The following is an 18,802-nucleotide window of genomic DNA, read 5'->3' as shown; positions in this document are numbered from 1 at the left end:
GGAGAACAATTGCTCACCATCCTCTTTATAACAGTCCCTTTACATATTTGAAGGCTTATGCCCCCAGTAGATTGGCACTGTCTCAGGGCACCACCTTGTGGCATGGAGTGGCCCTGCAGGCACCCTGCCTCATTTTCCTTTAAGTCCCCAGAAATATTTTACTCACAGCACAAGTATTTAAAATCATTTTCTTCCATCTCATAGAATCTGATTCATTAAGCACCATTTGTCTCCCAAAAGAGCCCCTTAAATTCAGGGTTTCACAGCTCACCTTCTACAGACTGTGGCTTTAAGTTCTAGCCTCTCGGGCCCATATCTTGCCCCTCAACTCAAGGGTCTCAGTCCTCTGAGTGAAACTGTGAGCTACTTGATTTATTTTCCACAGGAGCTGCGTTCAGCAGATCCCTTTCAGAGGCACTTCCTCTGACTGGGTTTGGAGCCTCCTGAGTCATCTCGTCACTTGAACACAACACACCTTTAATCCTTCACAGGTGGGTGTAAGAACCCCAGACAGCTGTCTTTGCTGACTGGGAGAGAAGGGAGCTCTGGACATGCTGCAAGGCTTCTGCGCCAGTACCCTTAAAGAAACAATAGTCTGGGATGGCCCTGTATTTTCCCTCTGCCAGACACCAACTTCTCCCCAGGACTCAACTGCTTTGGTTATTCCAGACACCTGGAACTGGGTAACTGGCCTCTCGCACTACCTTAGAAGGCCAGTACCCATTACATTCCCCCCCCCACACACACACACACACCACCCATCTTCTTTTGACTAAATGTGTATCTGACATCTAAAAATATTGTCGTCACTAGGTCCTAGGAACTGCTGAATTTTGACTTTGTTTACTAACACTTCATTATTTTCTTATGGGTAGGTCCAGAGCAGCCTATGATCTTACAGTCAATTCAACAAACTATAGCGGAATCCTGAATTACCTCTCAAAACATTTGTCATCACTTCACTATTGCTCTTGTTCAAAGACAAGTCATTAACATTCCTGGATCAGTGTTTTGGCCTCCTTACGAGCAGTGTGGCAGGTTTGTTTGTTTTGTATTTTTAAATCTGTAGAGCATTTCCTGGTCTACTTTCTCCAGCTGCTACGGAGGGTCACCACAGTAGTCAATGTGAGTAATGAAGGAATCGTGAGGTCTATTTTCCCTAAATTTTATACAACAAAGACATGTTGGCTATGAAAAAAAATACCTATATCAATCCTCATCGATATCATCTTCCCCTTACCTACTTTATTATGTACATGAATATAGTAAACTGTGGGTCTCAACCCACAGTGCTTAGTTCTTACTCAGGCAAAAAGCCCCATAGGTTTAATCTGAGCTTTGCTTAAGTAAAGATTGAATTGAAGATCCCAGACCCAGTTTTAAATCTCAATCATTTTTCCAAATTAACCGCTTTCCTCTTATTTGTAGCATATTAATTCTTCCCATGAGCACACAGAATTAAAAAACCAGCCGTCTTAAATGCTCACAGCAGAATGCGGGTGGCAGCTTGTTTTAATTGACACTTCCTTGCATTCTATTTTTACTATGAGCTACAGTGTTGCCATAATGATATTAAGGGGAAAAAAATAACTTGAAGAGTTAGGGACGAAGACTTGTTTAATAACAGCTCACTATTTAACATGTATAGAGTTACCAGATGTTGGGATTCACTCTGAGACCTTTTCCACTCAGCTAGGATTACCATATTTCAGGTTCCCCAAAAGAGGACACTGTTGGGTGGTGTGGGAGAGAAAGACCTGGAGGAAGGGGTACAGTTGTGGGAGCTGGAAGGGTACCTGTGGCAGGGGTACTGACGGGAGGTGGGGGGTTGTGTTACTCCCTGTCACAGTGGTACGGTGGCTGGCGCAAGCCCAGGACGCAGCAACAGCTGTCAGTCAGCACCTCCTTCTGGGACCTCCTCCCCAGGGCTGGGAACCAGGGCCTGGGTGGGCAGGATCTAGCAGCTGTGGCTGCAGGGGAATAGACCAATCAGCTGCCAGTTCAGGGGAGGGACCAACCAGGAAGCAGACCAGTCAGAGCTCTGAGTTGCAGCATCTGCTCTGAAAAAACAGACAATTCCTCCTACTTGAAAAATCCACCCAGACAGAAGCTCAAAAAAGAGGCAATGCCCAGACGTGTGCTAACCCTACAGTCGGCTTATCCAAAACAATTCTGGGAGAACATGTCATCCACTTCTCTGGGATCCAAAAGCTTAGTTCATCTCCAGCTTATTAGTCAGGCTACTTTATTAGGCATGTAACAGCTTTATATGCCCACAATGGCTAGGACCAGATGCAGGAGGTCTATGTACAGCAGGGGTCGGCAACCTTTCAGAAGTGCTGAGCCGAGTCTTCATTTATTCACTCTAATTTAAGGTTTCGCGTGCCAGTAATACATTTAACGTTTTTAGAAGGTCTCTTTCTAAGTCTATAATATATAACTAAACTATTATTGTATGTAAAGTAGATAAGGTTTTTAAAATGGTTAAGAAGCTTCATTTAAAATTAAATTAAAATGCAGAGCCCCCCAGACCGATGGCCAGGACCTGGGCAGTCTGAGTGCCACTGAAAATCAGCTCGCGGGCCGCCTTTGGCACGTGTGCCATAGGTTGCCTATCACTGATGTACAGGGTGATAACAGGTCCAAATCATATCACACAATACATAGTTTATATACTTTTTTCCTACCTACTAACATCTGCACTTCTTGAATCTAATTAGGTTGAACATTGTACAGATTGTTTAAGGACCAATAGTTTTGCAGTTTGTGCAAGGACAATTTCTTAGGTCTTCACCTTATCTACATTTCAAGTTTATCAGTTCAGGGTGTTCCCACGTATCTCAACTAGACTGAAAACACTGTCTCCAGCACACAGCCTAAATTGTAAACAAAGGTGCAATAACTTTGCACTCAAATCAAGCTTTATGCAAGTTTTCTCATGCCCAGCAAGATCTAGGCCCACAACACAGCACTATATAAAACTTCAGACACCTTGGGCTGATCCAGCACCCAGGAAAGTAGTAGCAAAATGGGGCAAGGAGAATTGCCCAACCTGAAGTCAATGGGAGTTTTGCCACGGACCCCAAAAGAGAAAGGTAGACCACAGCCCAAGTATTCAACCTGGGTCAGAAGGAAGAGAGTAAACTCTGCATCCTGAACACAGCTTGACCTTCATGGGCTCAGTTAAACTCCCACCGACTCCACATGCTTATACCTTCCCCCATCTCTAGCTCGCTGATGAGATTAGGAAAAAAAAGAGGGCATGTGTGGACAGGAGAGCTTGTGACTAAGGCCTGGTCTACACTAAGGTAGACTAAGGGGGGGTCGAACTAAGGTACGCGACTTCAGCTACGCGAATAGCGTAGCTGAAGTTGAAGTACCTTAGTTCGGGCTACTCACCAGTCCAGATGCCGCGGGAAAGAAGTCCGCGGCTCCAAGGTCGACTCCGCCACCGCCGTTCGCGGTGGTGGAGTTCCGGAGTCGACCGGAGAGCGTGGGGAGTTTGAACTAACGCGTCTTGATTAGATGCAATAGTTCGAACTCCGAGAAGTCAAACTCTCCGCGTCGACCCGCGCGGTAAGTATAGACCTACCCTTAGGAAAAGTGGTCTTATACCAAATGCTGGGCTGCACAAAGGAGCTACTGCCCTTCTGGTAATATATTACATCCAAAATAAGGTTACATCATTGTATGATGTTATATTACATCCAAAACAAGACCATTAAGGTTGCCAAATCAAGGACTCAAGTGCCAGAATGAAGGTAGCCTGGGCAAATTTAATTCAGCCCTCTTATGCATATGCACTATGATCAGGGGCAGCTCTATGTATTTTGCCTCCCCAAGCACGGCAGTCAAGCGGCTTTCGGCGGCGTGCCTCCAGGAGGACCACTGGTAAGGCGGATTCGGTGGCATGCCTGCGGGAGGTCCGCCTATCCCACGCCTTCGGCATACCCGCCTCTGAATTGCCGCCAAAACCGCAGGACCGGTGGGCCTCCCACAGGCATGCCACCAAAGGCAGCCTGACTGCCGCCCTCATGGCAACTGGCATGCTGCCCCCCACGGCTTGCCGCCCCAGGCATGCACTTGGAGAGCTGGTGCCTGGAGCCACCCCTGACTATGATACAGTCTTTAATGACATGATCACATGCTATCTTTTCCCACATGACCCCTGCCTCACTCAGTGCACTGAATGGGGAGCTGTTTGGGGTTTTTTTTTTCACCCATATATTTTAGGGCCAGAAGGAATCATTATGATCATCTAGTCACCCCTCCTGCATACCACAGGCCCAAGAACCTCCGAAATCTCTGCATGAAGCCCATAACCTCAGTTTGAGCTAGAGCAAATCCTTTTGAAAAACATAGCCAGTCTTAATTTACGCACTTCAAGTGACTGAGAATCCACTACATCCTTCTGCTTCCAGCCAATAGATCTCATTAAGACTTTTTATGTTAAATTAAAGGCCTATATTATCATCCCCATTTTACAGGTGGGGCACTGTAGCAGAGAGATTACGGTCAAAACTAACAAGCGTGCCAACTAATTAGGAGTGCCATATTTGAGAAGCCTTAGGCCTGATTTTTCAGAGTAATTAACTCTTTATATGTTCTGACCAGACCTTAGTCTCAGTTGTGGGTGTCCAGGACTTCTGCAAATTAGACCTCAGGTGTCTCAAATTTGGTAACCCAAAAATTTGGAACAAAAAGTGGTCAGTGAAAGTTTTGCTTTATGTAACTTGTCCAGCATCACACAGCAACTCTGTGGCAGAGGCAGGAATTAGAATCCAGGCTAGGGGCCTACAGAATGAGACAGGAGTCCTGTGTAAAAGGCTAGTATGTAATCATGCAATTAAACACTATCATAGTGCATATATACAAGGGGGCAAATTAAGGTGGAATAAGCAACATCCCAGGCCTTTCCTAACTTTTGAGTGGTTAATTTTGCAATTTTAACATTCTTTAAGTGTTAGAGGGGCTATGTAATTTCCTAATTTAAAAAAAAATAGAAAAAAATTCTGCCTTATCAAACTATATTAACCCCAGATTTGGATAATCAGCCGGGTTCAGATTTTTAGATCCATAACACAGTCCCCTATCACGTGAACTAGTGGAGGTAAATGAATCATTAAGGGGTTATCTTCAACGTGGACCTGTCTCTAGAGGGGGATGAGGCTTTGCCAGTTGTACTGGCTAAGGAAAAATGGGTTAAATTCCAGGTTTTGTACAGTAGTATGCTTTAGGAGTCATAGAGCCTTCTGTCCTCACCGCCTTCTGCTCCTATCCCCCACTCCCCAGCTCCTATCCTTGTTCCCCTCTAGCTCCTGCTATCCTCCTTGATCCTGCCCCCATCCCCAGCTCCTCAACCCCCAGAAGTCTGCCCCGGTCTCATCTACTGCCATCCTTCCCAGCTCTTCCCCTCCCAACTCCTCCTCCTCCTGTCCTTGTCCCTTAACTCCCAGCCCCAAATCCTGCCCGTGTTCTCCCTACCACTCCCTGCGCCTCTCTTCTTGTGCCTGCCCCTCTCCCTTCATCCTGGAGGTTGTACCTGTTCCTATCCTATTACAAGGACTGTACAATAATTTTAGAAACTGTAGATCTTTGAATAAGGCATAAAAATAAAGCAATCTGTGGTCATTAAAATTTCAGCTTTATTTTACTTTATAGTTCCTGTATATTCATACTTTAGACGTTGGTACATTAACTAGAATGTTCTTCAGTGCAAACATTTTTAAGTGAGTGCTGGTCTAACATTTTCACACTGTTGTAGAATAAGTGCTTCTTGTAGGAAGTTCATCTTACTGGTTCAAATGGAGTGGCATTGTCTGCGAATTCTCATTTTGAAATTATTGCACTGTTTTGTTTTGTTTTTTGTTATGCCACAAGATGTGAAGTCCACAATATTTATGGTTCTGATTGTCAGTCTTTCCTTCATAGAGATGTATGAGTGTAGACAAATAGACAACTTATTTTGTTGAATCAATAGAGGCATATTATCACAGCAAGATTGTAAAATACAGGTATTGTACACCTGAATTATAGAGTACAAAAATGAAACTGCCATGTACTGTGTGTCACAGCAGGTAACTAATATCAACAAAGTACCAAAAACTATGTTCAAATAACATTGTATGGGTCTAACTTCAACCCACAAAAGCAAGGCAATTCAAAGTTAAGGCTTAAGCTCTATCTTTAACCCACTCTGCTGAGCTTTGGAATTGCAATATAACTAAGGCTGAATTCTAATCTCAAGTGTATATAGGTACATGTTGTTCTGCATCTCAAAAATCTGCTGTTTTATTTGTGTGCAGATGCATACTGGGCCATACTATACCCGGTAAAGATACCATCTACTAATAGCATTAAAATATTGTTTACTTTTACCTAGGTCAGAAATGTATTTTGTGAACATTAGGGCAAACTAGGAAACACGCCAAATGGAGCAAGTGTTTGGGAGGAGTGAGGTTTGGGTGGGTGGAGATTATATATTGGTGGTGAGATGGATGATAATTTTATGGAGGCAGAGGTGGGAAAGTTGTTTTGTGCATTAACTTCTTGTCCAAAGGAAAACAATTGGTTGCTGTTGCAATCCAACAAAGAAGCAGAAAGCTGTCTTACTTAAAGGGATGCCAAGAGCATGCAAGAGATGTTATGTTTCATTTTGAAAAATCAAAGTTATACTTCTTTTCATCCAGAGAATCTCAAAGATAATGAACAAGGTAAGGAATCACTTCTCCCACCACCAAAGTTGTGGCCCTGTGTGTGTGGAACATGGCAGCTCTTAACAAATATCACACAGCCGTTTAGCACAGGAAGTGAAGAATCCCAAATCCAGCTGAACTACAATGGGGAGTATAGGTAGACATAATGTAATCTGGGAATTCAGCCAGAACACCTGGTCTACCACACCTGCTATTATAAAGTACAATACATACCAATGTAGCTGAGATTAGATTTCAGATCAGAAAATGGGTTTTGCATGCGGAAATTTAGCACCTGCAGTAGCCACATATTAGGGCTGGAACAGAGGGCAGCACAGATCCACATTATCCAGGGGGAACTATACCTCAAAGGCAGGGAATTGCCCTTAGCAGCCCAGAATGCCAGCGACTGTGCAAGTTCCCCATCCTGAAAGATGTTGCAAACAGCTCTTTCTAATGCAGCTGGCAATATAATAGGCTAGTGCAGGGGACGGGGCTTCCGGTTTGCATCAGACTGAAGACCTACCAAAAATGCCTTTACTTTTTTATACACTAAGAGCACAAACACATAACTGGTGACTGAAGTAAGTGTCTAGCTTTTGAGTACAAATTAGTTTATAGTACACTTGTTTTCAGAATGGATAGCATCTCATTGCATGAGTTGGCCCTTTGAAATCAGTGGCACAGATTGTAGGGCAAGGTGTTATTCAGTACAGCTAAAGGGATCAAAATCTGGCCCAGGATGATATTTTTACAAGCCTGAAAGCACAGGTTCTTGAATATATGCCATATATTTTCTTGTTCTAATAAGAACACACAAGAAGGGTGTGGTCTAAGCATCAGACTGGGAGCAGCAAGGAATAAAAAAATAATAATAATGGAGATATACTTATCTCCTAGAACTGGAAGGGACCCTGAAGGGTCAGTGAGTCCAGCTTCCTGCCTTCACTAGCAGGACCAAGTACACATTTTTGCCCCAGACCCCTAAGTGACCCCCCCAAAGATTGAACTCATAACCCTGGGTTAAGAATACCAATGCTCAAGCCACTGAGCTATCCCTTCCCCAATAGCTAGATTGTGTCATAAAGACATAGTCTCTTTGAAAAGAACATCCCAGGAGGAACTTGTGACTAAGAGAGCCATAATTCCCTGTCTGTTCCCTGGGGTGCAACATGTGCATATGTTATTAATTTACTGCTGGGATAGGCCAACAGGAAGTTAATACAGATAACCCTGCAGCAGCTCAGCTGCACCACACAAGTGGGAGTTGGAAATTCTTTTCCCCACCTACGTGCTCTAAGGGGGTTTTATCCTGTAACAGCTGCACACTGCCCTAGACCTTGATCCAAGATCACAAGTCTTATTCAGGCAAGAACATAAGAATGGCCATACTAGGTCAGCTGTATGGTCCATCTAGCCTAGTGTCCTGCCTTCCAACAATGGCTGGTGCCAGATGCTTCAGAGGGAACAAACAGCACAAGGCAATATATTGCGTGATCCATCCCTGTCAATGATGTCAGCCAGTCCCAGCTTCTGTGGTGAGAGGGCTTGCTTCCCTTTTCTGTTCTGCTCCGCCAAGTAAGAGGCAAGCACCATCAAGCTCTCTATATTTGTAAAGCATAAAGCACAGGTGGCTCTGGACTTGACTGAGTAACTCTAGGTATTACCGCAATATAAATTAAAACCTGGTAGTGCTATGCATTGAAAATAGGGTGACCAGATGTCCCGATTTTATAGGGACAGTCACGATTTTTTTAGTCTTTTTCTTATATAGCCTCCTATTGCCCCCACACCTCCTGTCCCAATTTTTCACACTTGCTGTCTGGTCAACCTAATTGAAAATGTATTTGTTTCTACACTTCCTTGATTTCTCTCAAACCATTCTAACATCAGTTTCCCAATGAGATTAGTTTTTTTGTAGAGGATCCTAGAAAACACTGAAGGCCTCAAAGCTGAATAAACTGTTTATTAAGAAATAGAGATTTTAAAAAATAAAAAGCAACTGTTTATTGCTTCAAGTATTATAGCAGCATACTCTGCGAGAGAGATCACAGAAGAGTCTTTTGTGTCAGTTTTATTTTGAACCCCTTTTGCTGCTGACTATGGGAAGAGATTAGTTCACTGCTAATTGTGCTGTTGGTTTTGTGATCCTATGAAAACCCCCTAAAAGTCTGCATGCAAAACCAGTGAGGTAGAACATGTTTGACAAGCTTAGCTCCAACATGACCGATGTAGCAGGAAAAGATTTTAAAATCATTGCCTCTCTTCAGTAACAATAGTACATACAAGTGTTTACAAGAGGATTAAAAGCTGCTTTGGTGAGTTGTATTAAAGATTCCTTTATCAGACAAGTTTTACTGAAAAACCTGTTGGAGCACTATTCGACTAACCAGATTCACACAGAAATGGGTTATTTTATTTACTTTATTTCACTTGCTTTAAAAAAGTGCATAATGTATTGGTCAGATATACATCATGGCTATAATAAGCCCTACCTATTAATAACCTGTCCAATTACAACCACAACAGCAAAATAACCCACAAGCTACGACCCCTAGCACCTGGTAATTAAAATTGCTAATCACCAGCAATTATCTGGCAGAGCTTTATAGCCAAGGGAAACAGTTTGACCCTTTGCCCATTGAAAGAAGAATGTTTGCTGTCTATTGATAAGCGCTTAGGAAAGCTGTGTGCAGCTCCCATCCATTAAGTGGCTACTAATAGGAAGTCAACAAAAGAGCTTTGACATCTGTGGTGGGTACTTCTACCAGGCCAGGCTTGAGAGCACAGGTGTTTGATGTGCCCTTGCCAAAGAACACATACAGGAGAAGGAAAGTTTTCTAAAAACTAAACTGTCCCACATTTCAAAGCTGGCGTCTCCAGTCGTAAAGAGTAACTGCAATCAGATTCAAGCACAGAGATTAAAATAGTTACATAGCGGTTTTCAGGAGCTGCTGTTTGCTAAGAGAAATATTTTTAAAGTATAAAGAGTTACGAAGTCATTTCAGGTTAATTTGTGTAAAACTCCTACATCTTTTCTATTAGAAGTATATTATTTTCTGCTTTTATTAAGCACTCAGTAAAAGACAGCAAAAATGTTGCTTTATTGTTATTTCCTAGTCTTAAGGAGAGAGACCTTGAAATAATATTCTTCCCATAGGATGCTATTATGACCCTGGCTGTAAAGTATTCTGCTGTTGTTAGAGCTCAAAGAAGCAGTTGCTAAAGCATCTTCAAACTGCAGCAAATAAGTCCATTAAAGCTCCAGAACTCACTGGTGTCTCCTCTGAAAAAGGCTGGATAAAAAGATCAACTTCTCCCCGAAAAGGTTTAAAAACATATTGCAAACTTTTAATGAAGAAATGACTAAAAAAATCTGCCAGGACAAAAGCATCACTTAGCCACTGAGAGTTCAAATTGCTCCAAGAATAAGAACTAATAGAAAGGGTGAAGCCAGGAGCTGAGGTTGTTCAGAATCAAACCACAATAGCGTGATCTTCTCATTCTAAAATGTGTTTGTTTTGTTTTTGGGCTGGGGGGGGGCACTGCTCAGGCACCTATAAGCTGAAGTCTCAATATCAAAGAAACAAGGAGTGAAGAATCAATTCCAACAAACACTTTCACAGAGATAGAGAAATAGTGCTGACTGCTGATTTATACAGTACCGTTCATTGCATAGGATCTCAAAGCACTTTACAACTTTACACTTATAAGCAAGATTCAGGCATGAAACTACCCATGGCAATGTGTGTCCATCAAAAAAAAAAAAGCCCAACAGCGTAGAAGGTAGCTCCAGCTGCTGATTCTTCATAGTTTCTATTCATTGTTTCCACCCAGACATCCTCTATCTGATTTCCCATGGCACATGCCTAGGACTTTATTTTCTGCAGACCTGAACCATTAGGAAGGCTACAACCATCTTCTCACCAATGCATTACTCCCAGTTTCTTTGGGACAAGTACTCCAATAGAAAGTGCAAGCCCACTCTGTTCCTCACCATAACCACCACACTTGTGGTCTTCAACAACCTTCTGCTCCAGCACACTATCATTCCATCTCCTTCAGACACCCCAGTAATGCTGGCTTTCACCACTTGTCACTGACTCACTGTTGCCACTTGCTTTTAATTCACTTGTTTTTGTGCTAACTGATTTGTACTTCCATATAGTCCTTCACTGTGCCACCTGCTTCAATCCTCTTGATCCTTGTCTCTACCCACTCATACCCTATCCCTGCCCATTGCCTACTCTCTCTGTTCCCATCCATCCCATCCACTACACACATGTCCCTCATTACTCTTACCACAGCTCTATATCTACCGCACACCAAGACAGCCTGTGAATACTGATCTGTATTTAAGATTCCACCAAGTTCTACTCTTGGCTAGCATGAGCGTCTCTTTGTTATTCTCATTCTACCTGCCTTCTTATCACTTCACACTGAGTCATGTTAGACTTATTTCTTAGACACAGGGACCCTATCTTTTGTACATATGGTGCCCAGCCCATTTGAGCATTTAAATAAATGATTGGCATTTCACTAGCATTGATGACTTTTACCCCACATAATTTGTATTATCATAGCACCCATGAGCCCTACTCATTGAACCACTCCCTACTAATGCTGGTTGGGATTTTAGGTGGGCTTTTTAAGTCTAAGTTTCAATGGAAAATTTTCAAACTCTCCAATCCATAGACTTTCTTCCCATATAGAAAATAAAAGTCTGTTCTATATTGCACTTTGTCATGAGCATAGCTTATTAGTCAGACTCCAACTCTTGATGACAGTGCAACAGCCTGGGATCCTCATCCATTCTTTGTAAGCTCACAACATTGAAATCTCAGGGCCAGATTCATCGCTGGTGAAAAAATTTCAGACAGGCCAACATGGAAACTAAAGTCAGTGAAGTTGCACACCAGGGATGGATTTGGCCCCGTGACAGGGTTTACAAACCCTGAGCTAAGGCCAAGACAGGGAAAGGGCTGGAGCAGCATTGGGCTAAGGATGCCCAGCCCCTCAGGAAACTTCAGCAGCCCCAGGTGAGCGGGAAAGAAAGAGGCCATTTCTTGAAGGAACACTACTCTGCAGCAACAAGAGAAAGCTTCTACTGAGGAGATCTAAGTCTTCACCCACCCCTCCAACCCCAAGGGACAAGGGCTTGAGAAGGCTGCAGGCATCAGCCCTAGATGGTGAGAAGCTGGAAGGAAAGACTAAGTCCACTAGAACCATGCCCCAAACTGAGATGTAGCAGTGATAGAAAGTAGTCCAGGGGAGATGAACCAGGGGGCTGGCAGAACTCAGGCTGGTCCATGCCATTTCACTTGTAGGGCTGGGTCCCAGTTGAGAGGGAGGGTCCAGGTCCCTCTAAACACCCTGGAGCTATGACCCCTGGCCTCAAGAAGGGCAGAGCTAGGGGTTACCATCAAAGAGGTCAGTCCAGCTAAGACCCCATCCAAAGGGCTGGGACACCTTGAACTAACAGAAAAGCTGGAATTGGAGGCACAGACCAATAGGTCTGCTGACTAAACAAAGCACCCTACCACAGGCCCCTAATATCCAAATCAAGAGAGGAAAAAGGGTTTTGCCTACAAATGCCAGTATTTCTTGGATTCTAATGTTCACATCCTTCTGTGTTTCCAGTTATATGTAGCTCCATTGTATGTTAATCTGCTCACATGCTTCTGTATTCTATACATTATAGACTAGGTTATACCTAATGGCAACTCCCTGGTTTAGCTGATGTAATGGAAGATGAACTAGGAAAGGGGAAGCAAGAACAGATTTATTTTATTCACTCAATAATAATATTGAGTGTATTAAATACCACTAGATTTTACAAGCAAACAGCCAACCTATTCTAGTCACTACCCAAGTTAAAGGTGTCTGCAACACATGGTATGTCCACAAACCTTTACCTTTAATTGAACATTTAATTTTAGCTCTATTGTCCAAAACTACAATCTGGCAGAAAGGTCACTAGGGTTAAGCCAGTCAGCTGTTTCTTTGTCAAGTTAATGTATGAGGTTGTCAGGAGTATATGGTACTTTTCTGGGTGGGGGAAGCAAAGCCAGGAAATAATAAATTCATTCACCTATAAAGGCTGTGTGGCCTAGAAAATTAGCAGCTAGAGCAGGAGGAGGCCTAAATCACAAGTCCCTAGTGTATGGATTTATAAAATGTGCACATTTGTACATCTCAGGGCACAGGTACAAAGATTACAGAACCACAAACAATTATACAAAGAGAAAGTGCCCAGCCCCAAAACAAATTAACAACTTATCCGTTCTAACTTCAGGTGAAAGCCTGAGACTAGAGAGATGAGTGGACCCTAACAGTCAACAAAGGGACTATGGGGCCACCTGGGGAAGTGAATTCCAGAGTCAAGAGCTCTCCACTGAGGATGCCTTGCTACCGTCTCCCAGACAATTAAGTCTAGATACTCTTAGCTCATGTGCCCCAGCCTGACCTCTACCATCATGGCAGCTCAGAGGGAGAAAGCGAGAGCAATCCTAAACCATGTAAGGGTTGATTGTGCCATTTAGATAGAGCCCTGCCCTGGGTGTGGGATGTAACTGTATCATCAGAGCAGCTCTGGGAGGCATTCTGTCTCAAAGCCAAATGTCTTCCAGAGCTCCCAGGCATGCAGAAGCTGTGTGCTTGCTACTCCACTCTTCTGTGGGATTCAGCATGCAGCTTGCAAGCGTTTGACCCCCCGTGATATTAAAGTATGATCCCACTAAGAGTGAATACTGTAATCTAGAAGTCAGAAAGGGCTGGCCTATTGATTGTCCTGCATCTGAAAGAAAAGGTCACAAGCGTCTAGCTAGATGCAGATGAGAGATGGTGCTTTTGCTACCTGTGACTCCACAAGTAGCTGGGGTTCCTAAAACACTCCCAAAATTGCCACCTCTTGGATGAAGGTTAGACAAAGCCTTGTAAAAAGAGAACAGAGTCCACTGCACCATTCTGTCCTTCCTCTATCACCACCTCTATGTCTTACCCAGATTAAACTTCAGCCAACTTGCTTATCGTCCATCTCCCAATCTCTGCCAGCCTCTTGGTAAGAGAAGATACTGTACCATCTGGGCTTCATGAATGAGACAGAGCTGCATATCAGCCTTTTGCTTCCAGAGAACCTCCATGTATTCAGGTGTCATATTTGTGTCACTTCAGGAGGTTACCGGGGTGCCCTGAAGTGAGCAGGTGGCAGTGATTCACCCTGGAGAACACACTATCTCCTCCTGGTCACCAGCTGGGAATAGACAATCAGCCATGCCCAGGCTAGGTTTCTGTCCCTTTCTTCAGGGTTCTGTTTATTGTCTTCACAAGCAGGAAAGAAGTGTGCAAAACAGCAAACCATCTGGTCAAGGATTCAGACTGGGGTACTCTGGCATGTGTAGCTAATTGATAGGGCCTTTTCTGACCCCCACAGATTTAAATCATAGGGACTGGCTGCAACCTTCTGCTCTGGTTACCAGTCCCCTTTCTCCTGGTTTTCCTCCTTTATATTGTCCAGCTGAGCGTGGGGGGCCAATCATGCAATGCTGATGGGCTGTTTTCAGCTGATTCCTAGCACCTGCCTGCTGGACTGCTCCCTGATTTCCCTCCCCTCCCCCAGGCTATTAAAGGGGCAGATCACACTGTTATAGTACCTACTAGAGGAAACTCTCCCCAGCCACAGCTGCTGGGAATACAGGCACTCAAGTCAAAGTGCCCCAAGCCCCACTCTTTCCTCCTGCAGGCTAGCAATTTACACAGCCCACTTTGTTGCACTTGAGTGCAGTCACTTGTCTTCTAGACACCCACAATGTACACGAAGCCGTGCTCTCCCCACCCCTGCTCACTGGGGTCACCTCAGTTCAACACTTTCCTTAGAACAGGGCACTTAGACCTGTCTATTATAGAACCAAACTGAAGTTTAACAGAGCTTGAGAAACAGATTCAAATAAAAGCAAGTGTAAGGGTTTGCAAACACAAGGTTAGAATTAAAAGAAAAAAAACAAACATGTATAGCCTATACCTCTGGCAAGACCTTGTAGTGCTCGTAGATCTTAGCTTTCTGAACTAGACCTGCCCTGAGATACCCCTCACTGGCAGCCTCGGCTCTGCAATGGATCACAACTTGGGCCATTTCTTCTGCTCTTATACTGTTACAGACTGTTGTCTCTTACCCCGGGGGGCTCTTCAGAGAGCTCTCCTGGGGTTCGTCTTTTCAATGCTCAAGTCTCCACCTGGTCAAGACTGTAAACAAAAAAGTTTGGTCTCCATTGATGTCCGCTGTTCTCCACGCTCATTGAGTTCTCTCTAAAACCCCGTCTCTCCTCAGGTGACAAGCCTCACTTCAACGGTTTTGCAACCTAACATTCTACATATCTGAAACTATTTTCCATATAAACATCTCAATAACCATGACAATCAGCTAGTTCTTAGCTTCTGGCCGAAAGCACACATGACCCCTTTTAGTGAAATATTGAAAAGGTGGTCTGATAAGGGTAATATGCCTGCCAGGGTACATCTGAGTCAGTGCTTGGGGGCTCCCCTGCAAGTTTAGCATTCCCTGTAGCCAGTCTGGTTCCACATCAGTCTGTCACTTTCCATGGCCTAGACCTCCAGCCAGGTCACTATTCAGTCCATTGCCCTTCAAGGGTAAGCAAGAGTGTCCAAAAATAGGAAACTCAGAAGCTAATGGCCTTCAAGCCTGTCTCCCAACATCTGTCTGGAGCTTGTCATTCTTGGCCTCACATACTATTTTTAACCTTCTCTTGGTCTGGGAGGAGAGGTAGGGGAACCCAGGCTCACCCTCTCCTCCAGGTTCCAGCCCAGGGATCCTATTTTGGGCTAATAAGGACCGTTTCCTGTAGTCATTCTGCCTCTTTCCTGACCTACTTCTACCATCACCCCACTTGTCAACATCTTCACCAGGTCTCTGGACTCTGCAATTCTTCACAACTTCTTCTTAGCCAGCTATGAAGGTGCTTCCTCAAAGACCAGTTCAGCCCTTCTCTGCAGAAGCTGGGTTGTATTGCAAGCAGTCCTCTGTCTCCCGTCTTTACAGCAATCAGTATCTCCCTCCTCCAAACAGAAGTTCCCCCTCAGACCTCTCCTAGATCTGGAGTTTGGATCTCAGACCTCTTGCCTTGGGCCAGGCGTTTGCAAGCATCCTTCAGCTGAACACCCACTCTAATTAGCCTTCCTGTCTGGAGAACTCAGCAAAATAGCCATTAGTGTCTCCCCTCCCTGTGAGGGAGAAGACGGGCTTTATGCTGGCCCCTTTCTTCCAGATCATCCCCAATTGGTTGGAGAGTAGGGAGCCTTGCCCCACTCACTCTGCCTGGCCTCAGACCTTTACAGAAACAGTGCCAGTCTTTCTCCCAACCACAACTTATTCCTAAGGATTGCTTTTCTTTGTCTATCCCTACAACTCCTTAGATCCTTGTATATATCTTTACTGGCCGTTCAAAATCCCTAAAAGGCCATGCCTGGTGGTGGGGTGGGCTGACCACTAGACACTACTGCCCTAAAGGGCAGGCCACCCCATCACTGATGGCACAGCAGCCCAAGTCATTTCACTATTGCCCACAGCAGTCTTAGTACACAGTGAGGGGGTGAGAAAACAGCCTTGTATCTCTGTATAGGGGAAGAATGATCCCAAAGCAACTTCTTACTTTTTTGATACCTATAAAAAGGAGTCAGCATGGACTCCTAACTCATAAAACAAGGATAAACAATTAAATTAACTCGGGGGAGGGAGGGGGGAGGGAGACCGTTATGCCTGACTCTATGGGCAAGATAAGTGGACACAAACCAAGAAATTCTATAAAGAACTTGTTAAAAAAATATCAGAGGAACAGTTTTCTCCCCAGTAACCTGGGAGCTACAAGAAACATTGTGGTGGAGAACTCACATTGAAACAACAAGGAGTCCTTGTGGCACCTTAGAGACTAAAATTTGTTTGGGCATAAGCTTTCATGGGCTAAAACCCACTTCATCAGATGCATGGACTGGAAAATACAATAAGCAGGTATAAATATACAGTACATGAAAAGATGGGAGTTGCTTTACCAAGTGGGGGGGGGGGGTCAGTGCTAACGAGGCCAATTCAATTAGGGTGGATGTAGCCCATTCCCAACAATTGACAAGAAGGGGTGAATATCAGAGGGAAAATTACTGTTAGTAGTGTTTTTACTGATACAGACTAACATGGCTACCCCTGTGAAACCTGTCACATTGGAACAGTGACTCTAGACCAGGGGTCAGCAACCTGCGGCATGTGTGCCAAAGGTGGCATGCGAGCCAATTTTGCCTGGCACACAGCTGCCAGCCAGGGTCCCAGCTGCTGGCCCTGCTCAGCCGGCTGAGTGAACGGAACCCCAAGCCAGCAGGAGGCTGAGCGGGGACGTTGGCTGGGACCCCAGACTGGCGGCAGGTGCACCCCCCGGCTCTCCCCTCACTGCGCTCAGGTTCTGCGGCTCCCGGGACTGTGAGGCACTGGGGAGTGGGGCCCTGAGCCTGCTGCGGGAGGGGTGGCAGCGGCTTACACTCCCAGGAGCTGCAGAGCCCAAGCACGGTGAGGGGAGAGCCGGGGGGGCACACAGGGACCACCGCCCACATGCATCTGCTGCAGGAGCCCCCTGGGGAGGGGCACCGGGGCCACAGACCGGGCAGGCGTGGCCTCTGGCTCCCCCCTCACCGTGCTTGGGTTCTGTGGCTCCTGGAAGTGTGAGCTGCCGCCGCTGCCCCCCTGCAGCTCCCCCACTCCCTGCTGCCCCAGCACTCCACGTAAAGTTTTGCCTCCATGTGGAGCCAGTGTCTGACCGGCATGGGCCTGGTAAGGGGAGTCCCGGGGGGCAGTCAGGGAGCAGGGGGAGGGTTGGATGGGCCAGGAGTTCTGGGGGTCCTGTCAGGGGGGTGGAGAGTGGTTGGATGGGGCGTGGGAGTCCCCGGGGGTCTGAATAAGGGTTGGGGCAGTCAGGGGACAGGTAGGGGGTAGGTCCTGGGGGGCAGTTAGAGTGGGAGGGGGGTCCCAGGAGGGAGCAGTCAGGGAACAAAGAGCAGAGAGGCTTAGGTAGGGGGTGGAGTTCTGGGGGGCAATAAGAGGCAGGGGTCCCAGGAGGGGGCAGTCAGGGGACAAGGAGCACGGGGGGGGGCGGTTGGGGGTTCTGACGGGGGCAGTCCTGGTGGGAAGTGGATGAGGGCGAAGCTAGGGCAGGGCTCTCCCCTCTTTTTTGATTGTTGAAATATGGTAACCCTAGGCAAGGGGGGGAACTAGAGGGGGCGCATGGGGGCTGGCGCCCACATAGATCCACTGCAGCCTGCAGGAGCCCCTGGAGGGGCTCTGAGCCACAGCCTGGGCAGGATGGGTGGGGGGGGCGCAGCCGTTCCCTGCTAGCAGCGCTGCCGCCTTTGCAGGGCTGCTGCCCCCTGCTCCACGCTGGCTCCTCCATGGCTGGAGCTCGCTGCTGCCGCAAGCGGGACACTCTGGCTCTCTGGTGCCTCCGGAAGGCAGCTCCTCCCCGCTGAGCTGCTGCAGCAGCCCAAGCCCGGCAAAGCCAATGAGTGGACTCAGAGCAGTGGCCACAGGGGTGGGGTGGGGGTGGGGAGGGCTCGCAGGGGGGCTGTGCACCCTCCAGGGGAGTTTAGGGGGCAGGGGGGGAACCTAGTCTGGGGAGCAGCCCCTGGGGTCTATAAAGGCTCATTGGGATTTGCGCCTCAATGAACTGATGTGTAGCGGTGGGGGTGGAGGAAGGGGGAGTGCAAGGTGGAAGTTTTGCCTAGGGCGCAAAATATCCTTGCACCAGCCCTGCCCCAGGGAGTGCTTGCACCCAGGTTAAGAACCACCGCACTAAACTGATAAGATCTGCATTTTAATTTAATTTTAAATGAAGCTTCTTAAACATTTTAAAAAACTTGTTTACTTTACATACAACAATAGTTTATAGACTTATAGAGAGAGACCTAAAAACATTAAAATGTATTACTGGCACGCAAAAACCTTAAATTAGAGTGAATAAATGAAGACTCGGCACAGCACTTCTGAAAGGTTGCCGACCTCTGCTCTAGACACTGCAGGCATGCTGTTATTCAGTATTAGAATGTCTCGAGAGCAG

The 18,802-nt window shown here is 45.9% G+C and overlaps 1 long non-coding RNA gene across 1 annotated transcript in view; it reads right to left on the bottom strand.

Moving 5' to 3' along the window:
* The window catches only part of LOC123353044, a 65,908-nt gene extending 51,755 nt beyond the window's left edge, over positions 1-14,153 (bottom strand). Inside the window, exon 1 of the long non-coding RNA XR_006574360.1 lies at positions 13,696-14,153. This is a non-coding gene — a long non-coding RNA (uncharacterized LOC123353044). The remainder of the gene's footprint in view (positions 1-13,695) is intronic.
* Positions 14,154-18,802: the final 4,649 nt, after the last annotated feature.

This window comes from Mauremys mutica, chromosome 1, assembly GCF_020497125.1.
Source record: "Mauremys mutica isolate MM-2020 ecotype Southern chromosome 1, ASM2049712v1, whole genome shotgun sequence".
Classification (NCBI taxonomy): Eukaryota; Metazoa; Chordata; order Testudines; family Geoemydidae; genus Mauremys; species Mauremys mutica.
Note: the sequence above shows the minus strand (reverse complement) of the source record. Positions and strands in the feature narration are given on the sequence as shown.